The sequence below is a fragment of the Lissotriton helveticus genome, chromosome 10 (assembly GCF_964261635.1).
Source record: "Lissotriton helveticus chromosome 10, aLisHel1.1, whole genome shotgun sequence".
Lineage (NCBI taxonomy): Eukaryota > Metazoa > Chordata > Amphibia > Caudata > Salamandridae > Lissotriton > Lissotriton helveticus.
The window spans coordinates 583,600,835-583,626,702 of record NC_136071.1 but is presented as its reverse complement, the minus strand read 5'-3'; the positions used below and the strand labels follow the sequence as shown (position 1 = coordinate 583,626,702).

General features: G+C 47.4%; 1 long non-coding RNA gene across 1 annotated transcript in view; it reads right to left on the bottom strand.

Moving 5' to 3' along the window:
- The window catches only part of LOC144785413 (uncharacterized), a 946,426-nt gene that overhangs the window by 297,760 nt on the left and 622,798 nt on the right, over nt 1–25,868 (bottom strand). Inside the window, exon 2 of the long non-coding RNA XR_013601871.1 lies at nt 18,479–18,645. This is a non-coding gene — a long non-coding RNA (uncharacterized LOC144785413). The remainder of the gene's footprint in view (nt 1–18,478; nt 18,646–25,868) is intronic.

The following is a 25,868-nucleotide window of genomic DNA, read 5'->3' as shown; positions in this document are numbered from 1 at the left end:
TGGTACAAAAGAGGGTGGCGATGGACGGAGCATCCGAAGCAATCAAACACTCACACCCAGTCAACAGATCTGGGTTTAATCCATCACCGTTCTGTAGCCCACTCTGCCACCCCAGTTCAGACATGGCCATATGCAAATAAGTCTGACCCTGTGCCTCATGGGAACAGTCCAGCCCGAACTGCCAAGCCATGCCTTCCCTGGACCGGAAACAAGCTTCCGAGGACCGGTTTCTGGCATTTTAGCCGTCTTCAGCCCGTCTTGCTTGCATCCAGTGGCAAAGTGAGCAAGGGACTCACGTCTGAGCATACCCTGCCAACTTATGGCAAACAAAGTGGTACAAAAGTGGGGTGGCGATGGACGGAGCATCCGAACCAATCAAACACTCACACCCAGTCAACAGATCTGAGTTTAATCAATCACCGTTCTTTAGCCCACTCTGCCACCCCAGTACAGACATGGCCATATGCAAATCAATCTGTCCCTGTGCCTCATGGGAACAGCCCAGCCCGAACTGCCAAGCCATGCCTTCCCTGGACCGGAAACAAGCTTCCGAGGACCGGTTTCTGGCATTTCAGCCGTCTTCAGCCCGGCTTGCTTGCATCCAGTGTCAAAGTGAGCAAGGGACTCACGTCTGAGCATACCCTGCCAACTTATGGCGAACAAAGTGGTACAAAAAACTACCCTGATTGATGGTAGGTTAAAGAAAACCTTAATAGAAAGCTATCCTAGTTGTAGCTGTGGAGAGCAGCCTTCAGGCTAAGTCTTAATGGAATGTGAGGATCCCAGTGTAGTAGATTCACAAAGAGGTGAAAACATAAAACAGTTTCTACTGAAACTTCAAAGAGACACAAAGGAAAAATCATTTCAGACAATGTTATTTAATCACATTGAAGGGCGTGGTTATACACATGCGTGACTTTGCAAAAAGTTTTTAACTTATAAATGATTACATTAACGGTGCCCCAGGGAGAGGGAAGGGGAAAGTGCAAGGAAATTAGTGGTGGGTAGGGTTTTTTTAGGGGAGTGACAATAAATCGCAGACATTACTGGTATATGGAATGCGTATATACCACATATGTATGCTCTAAATATTAACAACACATTGCCATTTATCACATATTAAGTCACAGTTAACTAATCACTGTTGAACGGATGTTGGCAGGTTTTCTGAAGTCGACGTTTTGACCCCTTGTCTGTAGGTGTTTAAGCCCTTACTGTTGGGGTCTTCATCAGGACTAGTGTGGTGTGAAGGGGTGGTCACCTAGAAAGAAAGGAAGGTGTTTAAAAACCAAACTTGAAAAAGGGGGAGTTAAAAAAGTCCCATGGAACTGGGCAAGATAAATGGATCATTACCAAAAGTGCAGCGGCGGGGAGGGAGGGACCAGTCTCACAGTCCAACTGTTGGGAGTAGTGGGATGCTTCAAAGCTCTTCAGGATTGCTGTGCGGTAGAAAGGAGGCGTCACCTAATTGATAAAGGTGACTGAATTAACCCCTTCCATGCTCATGACGAGCTCAGCTCGTCATGCAGTACACTGCTCCTGTGCTCATGACGAGCTGAGCTCGTCATGACCACACCCGTTTTTATTGCACAGCAGGATAATCTCCCTAGCAGCGATGCGGTTAAATGAGGAGAAAAACATAATGTGCCCTAGTGCACTTACTATTCGTGCAACTGAAACGCACACGACCTTCCAAACTTCATTGAATGGGGATGCCGGAAGGAATCCGGGGTATGTCCAAGAATTAAGCTGCAAAGGAGTAAGTAATCAGTAGGCAAATGACCCAGAGGAAGAATCTTAATAACTCAAATAACCTAACTTGGGATAGTGAGAGACTAGCAACAGAATGCAAGGGGTGAGATAATCATGTCCATGGAATCAAAAGTTGTAAGGACTACGGAATAAAGGGAAGGTTATCATAACAATTAGGTGAAAGCAACGGTCATCTATGGCCCCACCTGCCCTTCGAGGGGATAACAGGTCAATTACTGCTAAAAGCGCAACATTAAGCATATTACGTGTTGCATTTTGGTGCCATGGTAGTAGGCCCAATATCGTGTGCATAATCGAGGTGTCCTGGCAAAGGATCAAAAAGTCTCTAATCACCCTGGTGTCCCAACCGAATCAAACACGAACGTAATATATTAATACGCACTGTCTCAAAATTTGCTTTAACCCGAGGCACCCAAACGAGTTTGGGGGTACCGCACAACAAATAAATTCGAAGGCAACAGCCCACTTGTCTGGATTAGGGATTCAACAAACCCAAAATTTAAAGCTACTGGCGTGACTTGGTAGCGCACACTCTTTCAAGGTAGCAAAGTATATTCATTGTCCCCCAGGGGACCAACCACAGGATGTGTACAATGAATGGTATAGAAAGAAAAAAAACTCGGTAAAATTAAGCCATAAATAGATCAAATATGTTCTCTGTCGCCCGAGGACCCAAAGAGGTTTTCCCACACTCAATTAATTGGTAAGCACAACAAGTGTTCGAAACGTCGACTTCAGAAAACCTGCCATCATCCATACAACAGTGATTAGTTAACTGTGACTTAATATGTGACAAATGCAACTGTGTTGTTAATATTTAGAGCATACATATGTGGTATATACGCATTCCATATACCAGTACTGTCTGTGATTCATTGTCACTCCCCTAAAAAAACCCTACCCACCACTAATTTCCTTGCACTTTCCCATCCCTCTCCCTGGGGCACCGTTTATGTAATCATTTATAAGTTAAAAACCTTTTGCAAAGTCACGCATGTGAATAACCACACCCTTCAATGTGATTAAATAACATTGTCTGAAATGATTTTTCCTTTGTGTCTCTTTGAAGTTTCAGTATAAACTGTTTTATGTTTTCACCCCTCTGTGAATCTACTACACAGGGATCCTTCCTTTTGTATATCAATTAGTACCCAAATCCCAGTGATTCCGGGTTTTACCCTTTTCTTGTAACTATTAATGGAATGTAAAGCAGCTTGTTTTACCAGTCTATAATCTAGTGAATGACCAAATGAAAGGAGAAACACACCAGGCATATATATACAATATACTTTATGAGGCTAGAGGCAAAAGTACATACAGTAAACATATTTAGCACATAGTAAATTAGCACAATATACATTGAGCCCCAGGGGCGTACCAAACCATATATTAAGTAAGTGGTATAAGAACCACGACCAAGATAGATATAAACCCTAGAGCCTTTAGAACTGCTGGGGCCACCAGGGGGAGGCTTGCAGTGTCTAAACACAGCCGGGAATCACCATTAACTTTTATGGGAAAAGTCGCTGTTAGAATTTTAAAGAAAGAGGACTTGGAGCAAACCCCTTTAGAACTAGGAGGGTCTAGAGTCAACACCCACGGGAGCACCAGAGTACTCGAGTTACCTCACCCAGGGAAGCCGGGAGCATAGGTGTCTTTTCGTGTTGGGTTTCGTCGTCGATTTCAATGGAGAGCTGCTGCAAAATGCTGCTGGCGTCCAAGTGGAAAGTGTCCGGGTGGATCCAAGCCTGGACTGGAGATGAGAAGAACCTGAAAGCAGAGGGGACAGCGTCTGGGTCACTAGCCAGTGACCAGGAAGGTAGTGAGAAGGTGCCCACCGTTGTCGAGTACTTGCAGGTGAAGAAGGTGAAGCTTGACTCTTCGGACACACGGACTAGGAGGTGTCAACAATGACAAGGTGTTGGATTTGAGCTATCCCACAAAGGATGTCAACTACTGCAGTGTCAGATTCCGGATGAGACCCAACAAGCCTTGGCAACAGCAAATGAAGCAGAAAGCAACTCACCATTTGGAAGGGAGTCAGGGCACATCTGTAGCAACCACAAAAGCCCAAAGAAAAGAAGGGTTACCTTTGTGGAGAACCACTAGTTGATGGACCAGGGATCGCAGAGGGGCCTCAAGCAGAAATACTAGAAGAGGGCTGACAGTACACTTGTGGAGTGTAGGCCCACAATCTTCGGTGCAGATGGTGCTCGGGGTGTGGACTGCAAGTAGCCCAATGCACAACTTTGGAAAAGCTTAGGAAGTGGATGCACTAGCAAATATGCACAGTGTCCAGGAGTTCTGGTTCCACATCACTCGAGAGGGCTGCGGGTCTCAGCTTTGCTGGGATCTCGTGTCGACCTCTGAGAAGTCTGGAAGTCCACGTACCGAGTCACAGATACTTCGGGGTCTGACAGGAGCCTCGGAAATACAGACCAGGAAGATACTTCCTGGTGCCTGTTTGAACAGGGGAGTCACTCCTTGACCCCAAGAGAGATTCTTCTGTCTTCTAGTCGAAATAGAACGTCAAAGTTCCAGGATATATGTTACAGAGTTTCGCCCAGGTATAATCTAACCACATCCATGCTTATGACGAGCCCAGCTCGTCATGAGGCACAGTGGAGCTGTACTCATGACGAGCTGGACATGTCATAATGGCCGTGGCTCCCTCAAGCATGGCAAATTCCCCACCTGTGCAGGGATTCTATTGCAGTGGGAGGAGTTGTGACGAGCCCAGCTCGTCATAAGCACAGCTCCACTGTGCAACATGACAAGCTGGGTTTGTCATGAGTACGGCAGTGCCGAGGTCCCACGCGGGAATTAGCTCCACGGGGAAGGTGCAAAAGTATTAAGGACTGGGTTCCTATACTTATACTAAGTGTAGGGATTGGACTTACTCTAGGTTCCCACCTATGGGAGGACATAGGGAGGGGGTCATTACACCCCTTTCCCTTTGTCCAGTTTTGTGGCAGAGCAGGGACTGAGTGCTCCTGCAACCGGTATGAACTGGGGTATGCACAGGGACACCAAGTGTGCCCACAGCACTGTCTGAAAAGATTTCACTGAATGCACCCACCCAGCCCCAATATACGAAAGCCTGTCTGGGGAGGTGGTTACACCTCCCTGTGACAGGAAACCTGTTGTCCAGGCCTCCCCTGCCGGAGTTTCATCCATCAGCAGGAGATCAGACCCGTGTCTGTGGCTGCAGCATCCATTTTGTGATGCTGGGCTCTTTTAAACTATTACCGATCAGACCAGTGTGTACATGCCTTCTCCCTCTAGGAGGGTGGAATTCTACCCCCGCCGCCAGGACTGGCAGGGGGGTAGGATTCCAAAGTGTTTGGCACCAAACACAACATGTTTCGATGCAACCATTCCAAAGTTAGCATTTACCGCAAGGTTATAATACACTTAAGAGTATATAGTCTGGCTGCATCACAGAACAGCCTCAGAGAATAGATTCCGAAAGCTACAGAGGAGTCCTGCTCATGCATGGGCAACCTCCCACACAAAACCATGCACTGTGCCTTCAGAGGATTGATAAGGCCTGCCATAGGAGTGACTTCTAGATTTATATGTGTCAGTGATTAAAGGTAGATATAGGTAACCTATATCTTAGTAAGGGGTGCATGCACCACCATACCCAGGATTCAGTAGCAGACCTGTGGTGTCACTTTGGAAGGCTTCCCAAGGGTGGCATAATACATGCTTTAGCCCCTGGTAGGCCTCTTGGGTACCTATGCCCTTGGTACATATGGTACCATTTACTAGGTACTCACAAGGGTAACCCAGTAACCAATCTGGAGTGTTCCTAAAGTACATGCAATCAATTTAGAATGGAAGCAGCAAGGCTGGTGTCCTGAACAGCCAGGCCAAAGCCAGACTAAAGTTGAGAAACAGTGAAACACCAGCAAAAAGTGTTATGTCGGTGCCTGGCTAACTGGAGCAGACTGAAGCAGCAGAGGCAGACTGAAGCAGCAGAGTGCGGAGCACCGAGTGAAGCGTCGGAAGCGTGAGGAGGGTGAGAGGTGGCGTCTCTACCGTCTTCGGCCCCTCTCCACCTCTCCTGGCTAAAAAGTATTAAGGACTGGGTTCCTATACTTATACTAAGTGTAGGGGTTGGACTTAATCTAGGGTCCCACCTATGGGAGGACATAGGGAGGGGGTCATTACACCCCTTTCCCTTTGTCCAGTTTTGTGGCAGAGCAGGGGCTGAGTGCTCCTGCAACCGGTATGAACTGGGGTATGCACAGGGACACCAAGTGTGCCCACAGCACTGTCTGAAAAGATTTCACTGAATGCACCCACCCAGCCCCAATATACGAAAGCCTGTCTGGGGAGGTGGTTACACCTCCCTGTGACAGGAAACCTATTGTCCAGGCCTCCCCTACCGGAGTTTCATCCATCAGCAGGAGATCAGACCCGTGTCTGTGGCTGCAGCATCCATTTTGTGATGCTGGGCTCTTTTAAACTATTACCGATCAGACCAGTGTGTACATGCCTTCTCCCTCTAGGAGGGTGGAATTCTACCCCCGCCGCCAGGACTGGCAGGGGGGTAGGATTCCAAAGTGTTTGGCACCAAACACAACATGTTTCGATGCAACCATTCCAAAGTTAGCATTTACCGCAAGGTTATAATACACTTAAGAGTATATAGTCTGGCTGCATCACAGAACAGCCTCAGAGAATAGATTCCGAAATCTACAGAGGAGTCCTGCTCATGCATGGGCACCCTCCCACACAAAACCAAGCACTGTGCCTTCAGAGGATTGATAAGGCCTGCCATAGGAGTGACTTCTAGATTTATATGTGTCAGTGATTAAAGGTAGATATAGGTAACCTATATCTTAGTGAGGGGTGCATGCACCACCTTACCCAGGATTCAGTAGCAGACCTGTGGTGTCACTTTGGAAGGCTTCCCAAGGGTGGCATAATACATGCTTTAGCCCCTGGTAGGCCTCTTGGGTACCTATGCCCTTGGTACATATGGTACCATTTACTAGGTACTCACAAGGGTAACCCAGTAACCAATCTGGAGTGTACCTAAAGTACATGCAATCAATTTAGAAAGGAAGCAGCAAGGCTGGTGTCCTGAACAGCCAGGCCAAAGCCAGACTAAAGTTGAGAAACTGTGAAACACCAGCAAAAAGTGTTATATCGGTGCCTGGCTAACTGGAGCAGACTGAAGCAGCAGAGGCAGACTGAAGCAGCAGAGTGCGGAGCACCGAGTGAAGCGTCGGAAGCGTGAGCAGGGTGAGAGGTGGCGTCTCTACCGTCTTCGGCCCCTCTCCACCTCTGCTGGCTAAATATCTGCTGTACCCTGCCTGCATCCTGCCCCCCCGGTGCAGTGAGGTGCAGAACACGGGGGAGTGTGAGCGCAGGTGCCTGCCGAAGCCAGAGCCGGAGCTCGAGCTCACGGTCTTCCTAGCAGCGGCTCCGGGAAAAAAGCGGGAGCGGCCCGGTAGCGGTGGGATCCGCTGCAAGGCTCTTTTGCAAGACTCTTTTGCAGGCAGCTGGGGGCCTCACGTCTGTGGAGGGCGTTAGTGGGCTGAGCTGAGCAGTGAGAGCAGAGAGCACTCAGGAGGAACGGCTGCAGCAGCGGCACGGAGCGGCTGAGGCGGCGGCAACGGGAGGAAGCCGCAGGGGCTGAAGAGAGCCGAGAGAGCCTCTAAACCTACTCGAGCTGTGGAAAGGATTTCGGACGAACCCGAAGACAGCTCCGGGCAGCTCCGGAGACGTCGGCAGTTACACCTCTGCCAAGCCCGTACCTGTGCCCCTTTTGGACCTCAAGGGGGGGTGACAAGTCTCCTCAGGTTCTTCTTCTTTGTGCCCCACTTCCTCCCCCCTCCGTCAAGCGCTCCAGTGACCAAGCGTGGCGGCAGGCAGGCAGGCAGGAGCCTAGAAGTGAGGAGCACGGGACTGAGCACACCACAGCGCAGCGCATAGAAAGGAGAGAGGAGAGCGGAGAACGACCCCAAGCAGCACCAAGCCAATCCAAGCCAAGTCCGTTTGCCCAATAGAAGAATCAGACATTCACCCATCGGTGACCACCAGAGAGCACCAGAGAGCTGACCGAGACGCCGGCAGAACGCCATTCGGTCCAGACGCCGGAGTAGGCTGCCACGAGGGAGCCGCCGTACGGACTGGGACTATCACAATATTCTTCCCCCTTCGCTGCAGAGGTTGCGGAGACAAACCAGCGTGGTAGAGGCTAATCGCGTGCCTCCCCCGCACCCGCACCCTCACCCGATCGGGAGGTGGCACAGAGCCGCATCTTCACCCGCACCTGCGCCGTGGAGGCACAGCAAAGGTAACCCGTATCAGCCTGCCTGCACTCAAGCCTGCACCTGCGCCTGCACCCACTCCCATACCCGACCGGGAACGGACCCGCACCCGGACCAGACCGGACCCGCACCCGGACAAGACCGGACCCGCACTGGAGCTGTGGGAGAGCTGTGGGAGAGCTACGCTGAGTGTGTGACACACTGCCTGCCACGTTCTACACGCCCTATACCTCCTGTTCAGCCGCCTGGCAGAAAGGAGGCAAGGCGAGGCCGAGACCAAGGCAAGGCAAGGTAATTGACTGACCACTACGCTCACACAGCTCTGCAGGAACTGAAGAGGGGGGGAGAGATTCGAGCGCAGCAGCCGATAGAGGCGGTCGCGAAGTAAGAGCCCCGGGCTGGGCTGACAGTCAGTCTGACTAGGTCCGACTGACCAGGGGCCCTCCTGGCGTGCTCCGCTCGCAATCGATCCAGGCACCCCCCCGGCGACATCACCACAACCCTACAACTGATCCAACCGACCCACTTGACCCCCCTTTGGCCCCGCGGAAGCCTCTCCCTAGCACGAGCAACAGCTCGAGGGGGCGCAGAAACAGGGGCGCTGGAACAGGGGCAAGGTCCCGGCTCTCGAACTGCTCCACCATCATCCAACCAACCAACCATCACCATCTCATCTCTCAAGCAAGTGCAGGGAGCCGCGCTGAGAGACTAAGAGAGCAGAGCGGAATGAGGTCTGGAAAGATCAGGGGCTCACCGGAGCTAATCCCAAGTAACAAAGCAAAGACAAAAAGGGGGACCTAGAAAACAGACACCGACGTACCAACATCCCCCGGAATGGAGCAGAATCTTCTCTCCCTAACTGAGCCACCATCGGGTCTGGCCAGTACTACAGCAGAACAGGGGTACCCAAAGGCCCTGCTCCAAGTATCACCGGCTACCGAGTCTCTTACTAGGAAAAAGCTTCATCAACCCAAAATGTATACAAAGTTTGAGTTCCTAAAGGACGCAGGCTCAGCCATTTTCTCAAGCAACAAGCACCTCCAGGGGCTGCAATCCCCGCTGTCACCCTTACCGCTGCTGGGAAAATGTGCACCACTGCGCGACACAATCACAAGCACGAAAAGCACCCTGATCCAGGGAACCTTCACGGCCACGGTTGATTCTCATCATAAAGGCACTACAAAGAATAGGTGCAAAAGTGCAAGCGCACCACTCGAGCCCCCAGAGTCTTCTCCTGTATTAGGAAAGTCCCCTGACTCCACCTGCAAACAGCAGCTACCACCTGCTCACTTAGCCACCTGCACTCCAAGACCCTTATCGGAGGAGATTATAACCAACGCGAAACCTACTTCAGAGGTGAAAGAAGCAGACAAGCTCAATAACCCGGACCCCCTAGACAGTTGTTCAAGTATGGGGGAAGTAGGGGCTGGTCTACAGCCTCCAACAACGACAAAGACACAAACTCCGGCTACGCCCAAGGATATTCAACTAGACCAGGGCGAACATCTCAGGAGCCCCAACCATAGCATTTCCATCAAAGCCAACTCAGCTAGCATAGGCGCCTCACCACTCATAGAACCGGGCAATCATGCCTCAGCACCAAGTTTCTCGTGCAGCGCAGCATTTAGCGCGGCTTTCAGCCAACACAATTCCAGTCAACACAATTCCAGCTGGGAAGCTGAATGCAGGGCTACACCGTCTTACCCGAATGCACAAGGGCGTGAGGACACAACAATAACCAATAACCCAGACCACAGAGACCCGTTTTCCCTCAACTCACCTCTAGTTGACAACAATATTACCAACATTGCCCCAACTGCGAATCTCCAATCTGCAAAAGAGAGAGAGCAGGGAAAAGATCATGACACCGGAGCAAATGAGAGAGAGCAGGGAAAAGATCACAACACCGGAGCCTGGACCTCCCTCTTAAACACAATTCATTTAGCCGTAGAAGCCCTGCAATACCAATCGGACAAAATGGACCTTCAACTTAATCTCCTCAACACACTGGCAGTCTTCACTGCGGAGATTGACGACAAGCTAGGCAACTTGAACACCCTGATACAAAGAGCTCAAACAAACACGTACTTAAGCTGCAACTGCAATCAGGCAGTAGACAAACTAGCTACACTGCCTTCAATGCTAACCAATCTAATAGTGGACATAAAGTCGCTGCACAGAGGCAAAGCTCTCAAAGAAACGGGCCCCCCAAAATTTGCAGAAAGCAACATCAGCAGCAAGCCATATGACACAAACTCAATCGGCCAGGAATCCCCCGCAAATGAGGAACCTACTCAGAATAGATCGGAGTCTCCACAAAAACTTAACGCAAAACAACGACGACAACAAAAAAGAAAAGGACACAAGCAAAATCTGCCGACAAGTACAACAAAACTCTTCCCTATATTCTCTGGCGCTGTCGGAAAATGCATGGAGACCACAAACACGGCCAACCCCTTAGAAGGGGAAATTCCAGTAGTTACCAGCCTAACCCAGCTGTAAAACACAATCAGCAGCCCGCTGCATCAGGAAGGTCAAGGCCCCCAAACCCAACCGGCTGCCAACTCACTTGGAAATTTAGACACATATATAACAACGGCGACAAGTCCTAGCCAGCACACACAGGCCATTAAGTCATTTGCAACGCAGGAGCCAGTGACTGAATGTCAATTGGCAGCCCTGACATTGTCAATCAGGGAAGCCTCTCATCGAACGCTCAATCACGCCGAGCGCACCAACCAGGTCCATTTAACCTCAGCAGCAATCAAAAAACCCATCTCACTGATCACCAAGGAGGGGGCAAGGGAAACACCCACAGGCCACACGTCAAGCCAATCGCAAGACGATCAAACTAGGGCCACACTTATGACAACTGTGACTATTCACTCTGCCCACAGCCAATCTGAGCAGTCAATGACAATCTGGCCACGAGAGACGCAAACAATATTTAAGCAACTAACGCCAACCAAAGCACCAACCCACAGCTCTAACGCGATGGCAGAAATCCAATAACGCACAAAGCTCCGTCTGATCTTGGCGTAGCAGCTCACGCCCATGCTGCAAATGCAAAATGGAAGGCAGACGGTAGTAAAATACATCTAACTGAGATCCTTGTCTTCCACCCGGAACACACATCGAAAGGGCAGCAGGACGTGCTGAACAGAGGCAACATTCTCAAACTGACGAAATGCGTCCCCACCTTGGGGGACATAAACTCCACAGATCTGCTTTTGGTTGAATTCTTGCCCGCTTCGAATTCAAACAGCCAGGAGGCGACTAGGACGACTTGGTCTTCTAGCGACGTAGTTGACCTAATTGCATCAGAAGCAGCCCAATTCAAGAACTGGGGTATCAAGCTTGATCCTCTACAAAGACCAGCCTACCCCTCGCCACTACGCAGAAGAAACAGTTCCGCACCAGTGATGCAACAGGCTAACCCCTGCAGCGTACTAAGGGGTGCGTTGGGAAGATCTACAACAAAAAGGGAGCACAGCACTTGGCAGCAACCACTGGACAGGCCGATAATGACAACTGGCTTGGAGTCAATGCCCACAACAGGGAGGCGCAACTCAGCCTCAAGGAATCAGCAGCCTCGTACACTCACCACTGTCAACTCCAAGGGAATCAGTCCGCCAAACAAGCACTCACGCAGTATGGGGGAATGGGTTGAAGTAAGCACAAAGAAGGCATCCCATTCAAACCACGCACTAGGAAGAGGAACATTGTCCCGAACGATTTTCACATGCCCCGAAGAGGTATGACGCCTTCACCAAATGGGAGAAGACATCAGAGGAAGGGTGCCAGTTTTTGGCATCTGTTCCTGGAATATAAATGGCCTAACCTCCAAAATGGATGAACCGGATTTCATAAAGTATGTCTCACAATTCGATATTGTAATGCTGCAGGAAACCTGGCTTTCAAGCACAAAACATATCCCGGGATTCACCTGCTTCTCAACAGCGGCTGCCAGAACCACCAAATTTGGTCATCAGTCAGGAGGTCTGGCGACATACGTATCCACCACATCAATATCTGCGGCGGTCCAACTGGCCCCATCAACACCCTCAACCCTATCCGTAAAGATTAAGATACAGTTGGGCACCAAAGAGGAAGAAGTCTGCTTTGTCAACGTATATGTTCAACCCAAAAACAGAGCCAAAGACTCAAGGAACATCTTGAACCAACTTGCGGAGCACGTCACCCAATTGGAGAACCCACTCCTCTTCTTGTCGGGGGACTTCAACCAAAACTTACTTGGCTCGTCATTAGAAGACGAGGCTCTGGCTCTTAATAAAATCTATAGTATACCAGCACAAAGTTCTCCTCCGAACCGGAGAGAGCTCCAAAATAACGCTCTTCTCCAAGACTTAGAACATCAAAATCTTTGGGCACTAAACGGCAGATTTCCGACTGACTCCCCCCCAGTAGCTTGTTTCTACTCTCATAGAGCCAGCTCCATCTTGGACTATACTTTCGCCAGTCTGACACTATTTCCATACATCCGGGAATTCAGAATGGGGGACCAGGGGGAAAGTGACCACCGTCCTCAGGAAAGCCAGCTGACAGCAAAGATCCCAATGGTAATCCGGCCAGACAATACACTAGGGGAGATTTATACAATCAATCAAAGGAAAATCAAATGCTCGCCAACCAACACAACCACCTTGGCTGAAACTGCCCTCCAACTGTACAGCACACACACATCAGATGCAGATGGGCTCATCTCCCACTGGGAGCAATACACAGACTCACTGGTAAACAAACTGGCAAGAAAGACCGCTCCTAAAGGCAACCATAACACAGAGCATGGCAGAACCAGCCTAAAGAAGGGACAAAGGATACAAATGCGCTCACAAAAAAGAGTTGTAAATCTATCCTTACGGAGGTTAAGAGCAGCGCCCCAAAACGAACAACTACGAGCCACATTGAAAAAACAAAGGGCTGAGCTCAAACATACAAAATGGGAAATAAAAAAAGACGCAGAAAATGAAGGCTGGGCAAAACTCTTATACGACTCCAAAAGCAACAATAGTGCCCGTTTTTGGCAAACAGTAAACAAGATCCTATGCCCAGACCACAAGGACCTCGGTTCACACATTGGGGAAGATAAGTGGATTAAATACCGTGGCAGTCACTTCAATGATCCCTTGGGACAGATAGGGGAACAAAGAAGCACCAACGCAGAGCAAACACCCGCAACGACCATGTCAACGCTGACAATCTTGGAAGATCAATTCCAACCCAGTGTTACTTCGGTACCATCAGCGGCCCAACAAATAGCCCTAATAAAAAAACAGATTCGTAAGGGCAGGAAAGAAGGCGCTCCAAGTCCTAATGGCATCCCGCCAGCCCTGTTCAAGGAGAAAGACACTGAATGGGCCACCATACTACAAACTTTATTCACAGAAGTCAGACTCCTAAACAGAATTCCAGACTCCTGGAGAGGGTCGACGATTGTCACAAAAAGGGAGACAAAACGGTCCCCGCTCACTACCGTCTAGTAGCCCTCCTTGACAATGAAGCCAAATACTTTGCTGGAACAATCCTAGAGGAGATTCTGACATGGGCGGACTCAAAGCAGATTATACCATGGAACCAGACGGGTTTCCGTAAAAAAACCGGAACAACAACCAACATCCTGGCTATCTCGCTGATAATTGACGGAGCTAAAACAAAAAACTGCCGCTGTACCTGTGCTACATCGACTTCAGCGCAGCCTTTGATAACATCGAGAGAGGCATGCTGTGGCGGAAACTTGCACAATGGGGCATACCTCAAACGCTTCTAAGTATGCTGAAGTTTAGTTTAATATAGTTTAAAGGAGTTTGTAGAGCGCATGGTAACACCTCCCGGCGTGTCCCCGCGCTATAGAGAAAGAAAGCAGCAGCAGAGGAAAAAAAGAAAGAGCCAGTTCACACAGCAAAGAGGCAAGTTTTCAGCTTCTTCCTAAATACGATTTCATTACTCTCCAACCTGATATCTAGAGGCAGGAGGTTCCATTGTCTGGCAGCTAAGGTGCGGAATGATCTGCCACCCATTTTAGCTTTTTTGGGGCAGGTAGTTTTAAGTAGACCCATTCCTTTGGATCTAAGAGATCTGTTGGGTTCGTACACAGACACCAAATCAGACATATATGCCGGCGCTCTGTGATGAATTATTTTATGGCACCAGAGCATTGCTTTAAAAACAATCCTCTTACTGATCGGTAACCAGTGGAGGGCTGCTAGAGAGGGACGTGAGGGAGCACGGCGGGGAAGCCTTAGCACCAGGCGAGCTGCCGAGTTTTGTAGAACCTGTAGTTTGTTTATGTTTTTCACTGAAGTCCCCATGAGTAGTACATTACCGTAATCAATGCGGGACGTTATTAGTGCCTGCGTCATGGTACGCCTGGAGTTAGTGGGTAACAGGTCGAGGGTGCGGTTGAGGGTTTTCATCACCCCAAAACATTTGCCAACAGTCCTCTTTACGTGGCTGTCAAAGGACAGTTTATTGTCCACCCATACACCTAAGTTCTTCGCCTCTTGTGCAGGCGTGGGCAGGGGACCCAGACAGCTGGGCCACCACTCTTTCGTCCATTTGACCTCATTTCCTCCCATAATGAGGACCTCTGTTTTTGTCCCATTTAATTTCAAACAGTGTTCATTCATCCACATAGCTAGTTTGGACATGCAGGCGTTGAAGTTATCAGCTTCCTTAGAAGGGGCATGGGTCAGGGATATGAGAAGTTGCGTGTCGTCGGCGTAAGAGACAAGCTCTACGCCGAACGATTGCACCACTTCTGCCAGAGGGGCCATGTAGAGATTGAACAGGGTAGGACTCAGGGCAGAGCCCTGAGGAACCCCCTGTTCCAGCATCACCCTGTCAGAGAGGAAAGTCCCTCTTTGAACCTGGAAGGTCCTGTTAATCAGGAAAGATTTCAGCCAACCCAGTGCCTTGTTGGTGACACCCGCTTTATTTAGACACTGTAGCAAGATGGAGTGTGCTACAGTGTCAAAAGCGGCACTGAGATCAAGCATGATGAGGGCCATTGTCTTTCCCGTATCTGCTCCTTCACGTAAGGTTTCAGTGGCCCTCAGGAGAGCTGTCTCCGTAGAGAAGCCAGTTCTGAAACCCGACTGAGATTTATGGAAAACATTATGGTTCTCAAGGTGTTCCATAAGTTGACTGTTAGCGATTTTCTCTGCTAACTTGGTTACTCCACTCTGACACCTAGGTGCAGGTGAAGCTGGGAAGCGGGATCCATCTGTCTTCCAAAGTTTGCTCGACCAAAGGGCTAAAACAAGGGTGCGTGTTGGCCCCGACTTTGTTTAACCTGTTTATGGCAGATTTATAAGGCCGACTCGACACATGCAACTCCCACTCTCCGAGGCTGGGAGGAAATACACTAAGTAATCTACTATACGCGGATGACGTGGTACTTCTTAGTCACACACATATTGGCCTCCAGAATTTGCTGTTCGAAATGCACAGCTACGTAACAGAAAATAACTTAAAAATCAATCCAAGCAAAACGCGTACGATGTCGATCAACACCAGGAACAAACATCAGAAGTCCTGGACTCTGGGCGGCCAAAAAATTGAGTCTTCACGCGAATACAAATACTTCGGCCTTATCTTTGACACCGACTGCTTTAAAAGTCATTCAGGCTAAATTGCCTAGATAGCCTGGCTGATGAGGATTATGAATCCGAAACCGGTCCCAGGATGCTTGCTTCCGGTCCATGGAAGACATGGCTTGGCAGTTCGGGCTGGACTGTTCCCATGAGGCACAGGGTCAGACTGATTTGCATATAGCCATGTCTGAAATGGGGTGGCTGAGTGGGCTAAAGAATGGTGATGGATTAAACCCAGATCAGTTGACTGGGGGTGAGTGTTTGATTTGCTCAAATGCTCCGTCCATCATCCCCTTTTGTATCGCTTTGTTCGCCCTAAGTGTGGCAGGGTATGCTCAGACGTGAGTCCCTTGCTCACTTGGCCACTGGATTCAAGATAGCCTGGCTGATGAGGATTATGAATCCGAAACCGGTCCCAGGATGCTTGTTTCCGGTCCATGGAAGACATGGCTTGGCAGTTCGGGCTGGACTGTTCCCATGAGGCACAGGGTCAGACTGATTTGCACATAGCCATGTCTGAAATGGGGTGGCTGAGTGGGCTAAAGAATGGTGATGGATTAAACCCAGATCAGTTGACTGGGGGTGAGTGTTTGATTTGCTCAAACGCTCCGTCCATCATCCCCTTTTGTATCGCTTTGAACTCCTAATAAGGCTTTAGGGTGTGGGCTCTACATGTAGAGTTCTACACAGGACAAAGGCTGTGTAGAGCAGGGGCGTCACCACCTAACAGGGTTTGAGAGTCTGTAGGTAGTGGGCTGTCCATGAAATGTTGTACACAGGGTGATGGCTGGGTGTAGTACGAATATGCTGACCTAATGTGGCGTGGGTGTCTGCAGGGAGTGCCCAATCCATTAAGAGTTATGCACAAGGTTGAGGCTGTGCATAGTAGGTGCTTGCCCACCTAATGGGACATCCATGTTTCAACTGAATGTGCTCTCTATGAACGCAGTGCACAGGGTTAAAGGAGTGCATAGTAGGGGCTTGACCAGATAAAATACGACTTGGATATCTGGGGTAGTGGGCACTCCAAAAAGAGTTTTCCACAGGGTGAAGGTTGTGTGTAGGGTAGGCTTGGTCATTTATTGAGGCTTGGTTATCCAGAGGTCATGGACTTTACATGAAAATGTGTTGCTCAGGATGTGGGTTGCAGGAGCATGGCTATCTAAAGGGTGTTGTGTGTCTAAAGGCAGTGGGATACTGTCTCATTGTTTTATAAAGCATGTATGTGTATGTAAGTTGTACTTTACATGATTTTGTTCCATGTATTAATTATTTACATATATCAAAGACAGCACTGGATTGTAAAGTAAATTGATCAGCAGTATAGAGGGGTGTGCAGGCAAAATAGCGAGTTGGAATTATTGAAGTAAAGGAATATTGAGTCCTAAATATCATCAGTGGGAAATATCGACAGCAAGAATATCATGGTTAAGAAATATTGTTTTTAAAAATATAGTAGTCAATAATATCATTTGCAAAAATATAGTTGTTTAAAATATCGATTATTTAAATAGTGTTCTGTAGTTTAGTATATATTTTAAATGTATGTGATGTATTTGTTTTGTATAAGGTTTATTTATGTTTTTAATACATGTTTTACATTTTTAGTAGTTATTCATTTTATTGTAATTACATTTTTTGTTCTGTAGTGGGTGGTGGGTTTATAGGGGAACAGGGTGGGAAGTAATTTAATTATAATGAATTAATAATCGTTTTTATTTATTAATATGTATCTAAGAGATATTTTATTATGTTAACTGTGGGAAGTAATTTATTTTTAATTAATTATTATTTTTTGTTAATTAACATTAATTAATTAAATGAAACTTAATGTGGAAATGGTGTAATTAATTTTAGGTGCAGGTTGTGGGGGTTTTAGGGGTATGGGGTGGAAAGTAATGTATTCTTAGTTAATTAATAATTAGTTGTTAATTAATATTAATGTATTAATAAAAAAATTATTATTTGAATGGTTTGTGATCTTAGAGCCTGTTCATTGTTGTGATTATGGAAATTACAGTGCAGAACTTGATCTTTAATTATTTTGTTCTTATCATAAATGCATCCATAGCCCTGCCTTCTTTTTTCTGCATGGAGTAGAAAACATATATATTTCCTAATCAAGCTTTTGTTTTGAAAGAAAGTTCCCCATTAGCAACTGTTTCAGACAATCATTTGAAAGATTTTCAAAGTTATCAGATTGATATATGAGTGTGAGGCCCCACACAGTACACAATGAACCATATCAATCTCTTCTTTTACAGAATGACCATAGCCCTGGTGAGCATATCACTGTCTCTGATCCATCAGCATCATCTTGGGCTTAAGTTGTTTATGTCACCCAAACCGAATGGCACAGGAACTCTCAATGTTAATTGCTCAGATAATGAGAATTTTTTCTGTGTTTTTTCCGACACATCTGTACACTATTAGCTTGAGGTTTTCAACCTATGTTACTGCCAATGACATCTATGTGGTTTCATTAAAATGAAATACAAACGTAAAATTAATTTGTGCATTTACTATAGCAGCACAGACAACCACTTAACATAATCAAGGCATTATATTTTCCTCCATTTAGAAACTACATTATTTGATCTCTGTCAAAAAAATGAAATAATGAACTGGTAGTATTAGATTACAAATCTATCATTATGACAATCAGATCTGTCTTTTGATTGCAGGGCAACTTCAGTTAGAGATGTAAGCAACAACCAAACAAAGAGGCTAGTGCATGGTCAAGATAAACATTTGTGGGTACCTTTAAGTTCACAGCATTTTTGAAAAACTTTTGAAAATTCCCACCTGTTTTGGGGAATTAATCTCTGTCTTCTATGGATTTCTTTGGTTTAACAGATGCCTGTATCTTTTTCAAAGTCTTCGAACTTTCTGAAGCAGCCCTCCTCGCAACTATATCATCCGCATCGGCTGCCCGAAAGTAAATGTTGTTCAGCACTGGCATTGCCGTGTTTCTAGCAAGGAAAAAAACATATATAAACAGGAGAAAGGTCTACTAATATCTGAGATATAGCAAACCTTTTAATTAACACAATGAAGGATGTCTCCAGCAGCTAAACAATCATTCATCATAATACAAACTGGATAGCACAAGCCACCCACTCTAGAGCAAGTGATTAAATTCAGCAGGTGCTGGCAGGGCTCACCCTGGAACTGATTTCATGACACAGTTGAAGTAAACTGAGCGCTTGCATCTATAATTACAATGATTTGGAAACTTGCAATAATTCCAAAACTCCTTTGATAGAGCACGTGATGGTGGCGCACTACTAATGGCTGAGCCGGCCTCCATGCCTATCTCCCAGCTTGTTGGCTCGGCACGGATGCAGAGGCGATGAGGAAGCAAAGGCCGTAAAATTGACATCGAGACTGAGCGCACTCGGCACCAAACCGGCATTCCGCAGGAGGATGAGTTAGTGTGGCAATGAAAGGTAAATATTTCCTATTTAGCAGACTGTGAATGACTATTAATGTGGCGCTGCTAATCAGATGGCGTTGGACTGCAGGTACATGCCAATGAGGAGGGTTTACAGTGGTTGAAGTAGGGAAAAAAAATTAGGGAGCTGTGGCGAGAATCATAGGGCGGGAATACCCAGAGCATTGGGTCAGTGGGCGGAGTCAGAGATGTGGCCAGAAAGAGCAAAACATCCCAATTTTTAGTATTTGTTTGCCATTTCACCAAGCAGGTACAGCTTATTACCTTATTTATTTCAACCAATGGATACACATGTTTATTTAAGGTTTAACATGAGTTTTTATTAAATACATTGACAAAGTGGAATACATTTACCATCACAGAATGTCTCAAATATGCTTAAAAGTGGAATTATAAGCTTTTATCTCCGAGCCATGCAGGTTCTGTTATCAGCACCTGTCCTTCCTTTTTTCACAAGAGAAGTTCAAACATGAATGGAAAAATATCCTAGTTTGCAAATGTTTCCACATATTTATGGCTCTGCCATATTTGCCAAATATTACATCATCTGCTGCATATGATGATGTTAACAAAAAAATGTTTGCAGTTCAAATGCATCAAAAGTTACAAACAAATGTGACTTGTGTTGCTGCAAAGTGAAGGGCCCTTTGCAAAGGTTGGCTGCTCACCTTTCACACTGCTGCATTTGTATGTTACACTAGTACTAATAAGGCAAAATCTTTGCAGAGACTGTTAGTATTTGTAAACATGTCAAACATAATAAATTATCAGAAAATGTACCAAATTAAGCTGCAGCCTTTTTTTTTGCTGAATATTTTAGTGAACACTGTGACAAAATGTTGTCCTATATTGCTGCATATTTCCAGTGGCCAAAAAGCAGACAGCACATGTTAAATGTGCTTGTGCATGAAGCAGAGAGACAGTGAATTTTGTAAACTTAGTTTGGTGTGCATGAACATTCTGCATTGCAGATCCCTGGTAAGTAGCACTACTATTTCTGAAACAAGGCAAATGGAGGTATTAATGGGTGAGGGTCCTATGACTTCAGTTACAGAGTCACTGCCGCTCTAGGGTATGCTGCTTCATAGGCCTGCACGCAAGACTGAAGGTGAACTTCAGTATGGATTGTGGTGGCCAGGAATTCAAGGTTAACCTACTCTTGCCACCACTAGGATCCACCTGCTGGTGCTAGGACACAAGGGCTTCTATGGTCTAGTGGTGCCTTTTAAGGTCCAGCATAGAAATGTGCTCCCTCAAAACAGTGGTCTGGTGGACTGACCATGAAGGCTGAACTTGGTTCCCCAGCTCCAAATTCAGCAGCTCTGGCCATAGGGCCACATCATCTCCCCCAATGAAAACCATACTGCCCCACTGAGAGATATTGACACTGCCTTCAACTACAACACAATTGTTTCCTTATATAAACACTTGGAGCCTTATTTATGAGAAATGACGCATCGCTGCGTGAAAGCAGCGATGCGTCACTTCTCAGTGCGCACTCCTTGCGACATTCCTGATGCGTCATATTTAATGTATGATGCATCATGTCGCAAGGAGTTACAGGTACGTCAGTATTCCTGACGTATCTGTAAGCGCAAAAGTGACGCATTGCTGGAGTGTGTTACAAAAGTGACGCAACTCCAGCAATGCGTCCTTTCACATGGGGCAAGCCCCATGTGAAAGGGCCTGCGTCAGTCTTACGCCTGCTGTGAGGCAGGCACAAGATTTTGAAGCAACGGCGTCCTAAAAGTGACGCAGTGAAATCTCATAAATTTCACTGCGTCACTTCTACGACCCTTCCTTGCGTCAGAATACCTCCCTTGCATACATTATACCTGGCGCAGGTATAATGTGGCGCAGGTGTTTACAAAGTGACACATCTACCTAGATGCGTCACTTTGTAAATATGGCGCAACAAGGTGCATTTTTTACGCCACTGGTGCGTCATAAAAAGTGACGCACCGGCGGCGTAAAAGTGACGCAAGGGCTCATAAATGAGGCCTCAGGATGCAACTCAATTCAAATTATGCCCAAGAGTGAGATGCTGCCTGAAAAAAAAAGTAACAACATCCTGGAAAAAGTAAAAACTCGTAGGAAATGCAAGATTAAGTCAAGCATGTGAAATGTAAGCAGGGACAACATAGCTACTGTAATGCTTTTACACTTATTATTCAGAACTCAATGAGTGTTTTAGCCTGAAACATTAAGGACATGACTACAGGGCCTGGAAGGACACCTTTGCAATGTCCATTGCTTATAACCTTACAAAACGTATTTCTGAACACAGAGCTGCAGTACACATTTTATGAACGGAAATAAGGAAAAGAGCTGATAAGGATCACATTTCAGTTATTTCAGTACCTCAAGAAATGGTGCACTTTCCCACCCGGGGAAAACAATGTTGTTCAAAGAAAGATGGGAAAAGGAAAGTAGGGCTTCACTGGCACACTCTGTAAAGTGGCGCTAATATGTTTGGTTGTGAATAAAACCAATATGGACATGTTGCGATCAAACTGTCTTGATTTAGTTATTTTTCATGTTTTTAAAAAAAAAAAATCTATTTTTTCTGAGGCTGCAGGTTGGAATAGAAAAATGCCACAAAAAGAAGACATTTCCAGCAAAAGTGTTTCCTTATTTTTTGGGTCCATTTCATAGGGAAACAAATGAATAAAAAGAGAGGAAAGAGAGGGTGAGAGCTGTTTCTTGAGTCACGTTTTTCAGCAAGTGAGGAGGAGCAAGATAGAGACAGAGAGAGAGGGAATAAGAGGAAGAGGAAGAAAGAGAGAGAAGGGTGGAGGACAGCTGACAGCAGCAGAGCAGGAGAAGTGGGCACTGTCCTTGTCTTCCCTGGGAAGAAAGATACAGAGTCCTTTTCCTTCTCTGTCCACCCCATCCCTGAACAAAAAAGAGCGGCCGAGCGTTATCTATAGGTATTGGCTATTTCTGCCATCCTGGGACGTATTTGTTAAAAAAAAAAGTCCGAGAACATATTCTATTACATTTAAATCGTAGGGGCACACCATACTCTGCTGATCCCAACCCCTTTAACCGCTGGGGGGCTTAGCGAGAATCTGCTTCACAGAACTGCCTCACCTGGTAAAGCTGGGGAGCGGCAGCCTTGACTGTGCGGAGAGGGGCTGAGGCTTTGGGTTCCCAATGGTGCATCCTTCTTGGACTGGCCTGGGATGAGATATGGATTGCTTGATTTGGGTTGTTTGGGCCACAGCAAAGCTTTGATCACTGTTTGAAGGGAGCCAGTGTTCTGACTGCCATTTGACCGAGGAGAATTGTGCTTCGGAGCTCCAGCGCAGTGAGTGCTCTGAGCCTCAAGCACCAAGAGCCCTGTACCAGGGACAATTATAAGTAAAGTGGACACCCCTATATTACATCAGGTGGCCGGTAAGGAGTCTCAGGTGAGAGGGGTGTGGGGGTCTCAGTACCAGCTGTTCTGTGAGTGCAAAGGAGAACGTGCCAAATAACAAATCTCTCCTTGGCCTCAGATTACCAAAAAGATTTATGCTCCGCTAAGGGGGTCAATCCCCTTCCTGTGCAGAAATCTATTACAGTCTATGCCATTACAAATACCTTGTGAGAGGGGGTTTATCATTGTAGTAAGGGCTGTTCTGGCTTGAAAATTGGTATAGACAATGACTGGGCTAGTCATGACAACCTCATGGGCAGTCTGTCCACCTCTGAACCATTAAGGGCTTGTCGCTTAAGCAATCAAACTGCTGAAGACATGGTGAATATTGCAGGGGTAATGCCTTGGCAGCATCGGATACCAGAGCTCCAAGGAGCGGGACTGTAAAGCATTCTAAAGTCTCAGGGATGCCACCATGCCAGGAGGAGATACCTACTGTGAGTACAACAAAGGCTAGGCATGTTGGAGCTGAGGGAGAGAGATCGAGTATTGGCAAGCAGCAGGCACATATGGGCTCCTCAAAGGAGCTTTATGAGATTCAAGAAGTTTGTGAGGCTTTATTTTCTCTTTCAGTGGCCAGTAGCCATTCAGAGGAAGAGGAGGAGAATATGGAGCAGATTGATGGTGTTCAAGGCTCACCGACCAATGGGCTACCTTTGTCAGATATTTCCACTATTCAACTTGAAATGGCACTCCAGAAAGATAGGTCTGGACATGCCGCTGGTCCCAGAACACCCAGAGCTGCTGCTACAATATCGACTGGATCGTTGGAGGAGTTGCTGTCGTAAGTTTTTGAAGCTGGCTCCTTAGACCCAGACTGGTTTGGTGAAGAGGAAGAGCTACTATTGGACCTCAAAGGAGTTGAGCTTACCCCGACAAGCGAACAACACCAGCAGCCCCCAGAAATAGTGCTAAAAACATCAAAAGCAGGGGCGAATCAGGGGGCGTGGCTTGAACGCAAATCAGGAGTGAGGTGCTCCACAGAGGCCTAACATTAATCCTCAAAAAACTGCCTGCTGCCGTTACCAGGACGATATACTATGCGTTACCGAGGGTTGGCAAAGCTGAGGAGGAAGTGGAGATGTAATAAAATGGAGGAAAACAGTGTGGTGGTGCGCTATACTTGTTTTGGGAGCATGCACCTGAGGGTGCTTGGAGAGTAAGGCAGCCATTTTAGATGCCATGGCGAAAGGCACCCGATAGTCGCTTTCCTGGAAACTGTGTCGGTGAGTTATTAAGGCTATAACGCCACCACTATAAATGGCAACGAGGCTACGGGACACCGTGGATACCTCCTGAGCGGTAATTGACCTGAACCCACCACTCGTCATGAGAACCCGAGCATGGCAGTGGGGGCGATTTGCACCACGAGGAGGAGGTGCACATTCCCACTCCAAAGAGCATTTCTCATAGCACAAATCTATGTTGAGCAAGTGCCTATTACATCAGTGGTGCAACAGCCACCACAAGAGCACTCAGAGGCAAGGAAAGATGATCATGAACCCAGTGCACAGCCTCCAATAGGGAGCACGTCTTCTGAAACACATACACACTGGCTGCAGTCTGACCAAACTACGCGAGCCTTAAGCAGGAGGCAGCAAGTACATCGCACAGTGAGTACAGGAGACACAGCTAGGGCCCTGGGCACAAAGAGCACGCATCTGCGCAGGCCAGGAGAGGTAAGCAAGGGTCAGCCATTGACCCTTAAGGAGCACAGCGCTGGATCTACAAGGCACTTTCCGAGCAGGGGAGGGAAACCCTGCTCCCACACAAGCCAGCAGGCCAGAAGAGAGACACGCCCTGGGGAGTCCACCAAGTGTCACTACGCAGCAGGTCCATGCCCAATGCAACACGGGGAGAATGTATGCGCAATCGTCATCCCTCACCAATCTAGTCCTGTTTTTACCCAAGATGGGGGAGTCAGAAATGCCGTGGGAAGACTGGAAGAGGTACTTCCTGAACTACCTGTCTGCCCTAGAGGAAGAAGGAGAAGGGGCCTTCTCCAGTTCAAGGAGGAAGAAAATACTTCTTCACAACCTAGGCCCAGAAGGCATCAGAGTGTACGACAACCTAGTAAAGAAGACCAGACTCCCGAATGACACAGATGAATTCCAACACGCACTAGAAGATCTGGATTACCCACTACCGTCCTGTAGTGTGCATGGCCATAGACATATGCAACTTTTTCCAAAGGAAACAAAGCAGCGGAGAATCAATAGATGAGTATGTGGGGGCATTGCAGAAGCTGGAGGTGACATGCAAATTTGGCACACTGCACGACAAACTCTTCAGGGATCAGTTCAAAATGCATACCGCCAATACCGCAATCCAAGAGAAGTTGTGGGTCAACGGAAATGCTCCTCTGAAGGAAGTGGTGGCATTCGTGAAGAAAGCAGAACTGTCAAAGAGGTGCGCAGAAGCGGCGAAAAGGGAAACCGTCAACAAAGCGTCGATATGCAAAGTGTCGGACAGGAACAGAGAGGCACTAACGCAAAAATTGACACCGCCAAACACAAGGTATCAGAAGAGATACCCTCAGAGACCCACAAGAACCCAAAGACCACTAGGGGAAAGCAGGAACAATTGCTACAGATGTGGAAGCCAAACGCGCGCAAGCCACGACAAAGGATGCCCAGCTTTCAGAGCTAAATGCTCCTTCTGCAGGATAATGGGACACTATGAAAAGGTGTGCAGGCGCAAACTCAAGAGAACGGAAGTGAAATGCGTCACCCAGGACTTGGACGGAGATGAGGAAACACCAGAAGGGGAAGATGAAGAGGACGGAGTCTTGTGCATAGATGACCAAGTCCTCGGAATAAACTGCATGAGATCCAGGAAGCCATCGCTACAAATGACGATCGGAGGAATACAAATCAACATAGTGGCTGATCCGGGCTCCCCATATACCATTATTCAGCGAACTGTGTGGGAAAGAGACTTTGAACTCAGCATGGGTACGAACTTGTTTCCTATAGACATACACCCAGGCACGTACACAAGCAAACCCATACCCATGGTGGGTTATCGACCCCTCGTGTTTGAGTTCAGGGGACGAACGGTGGAAGGAAAGCTGTATGTCGCAGAGAAAGGACCCTCTGTCCTAGGATGGATGGATCAAGGCACCCTAGGAATTCAATTCAACCCAGTAGGAGCTACCCAAGTGTTAATGACAGACACTGTACAGGCATACGAAGAAGACGCGTGGAATAGAGAATACCCCGAATGCTTTAAAGGAACGATAGGTCGGATTACCAAATTTACGCACCAGATATGCCATAAAGACAGAGCACAACCAGTAAGCCACAAGGTTCACAACATTC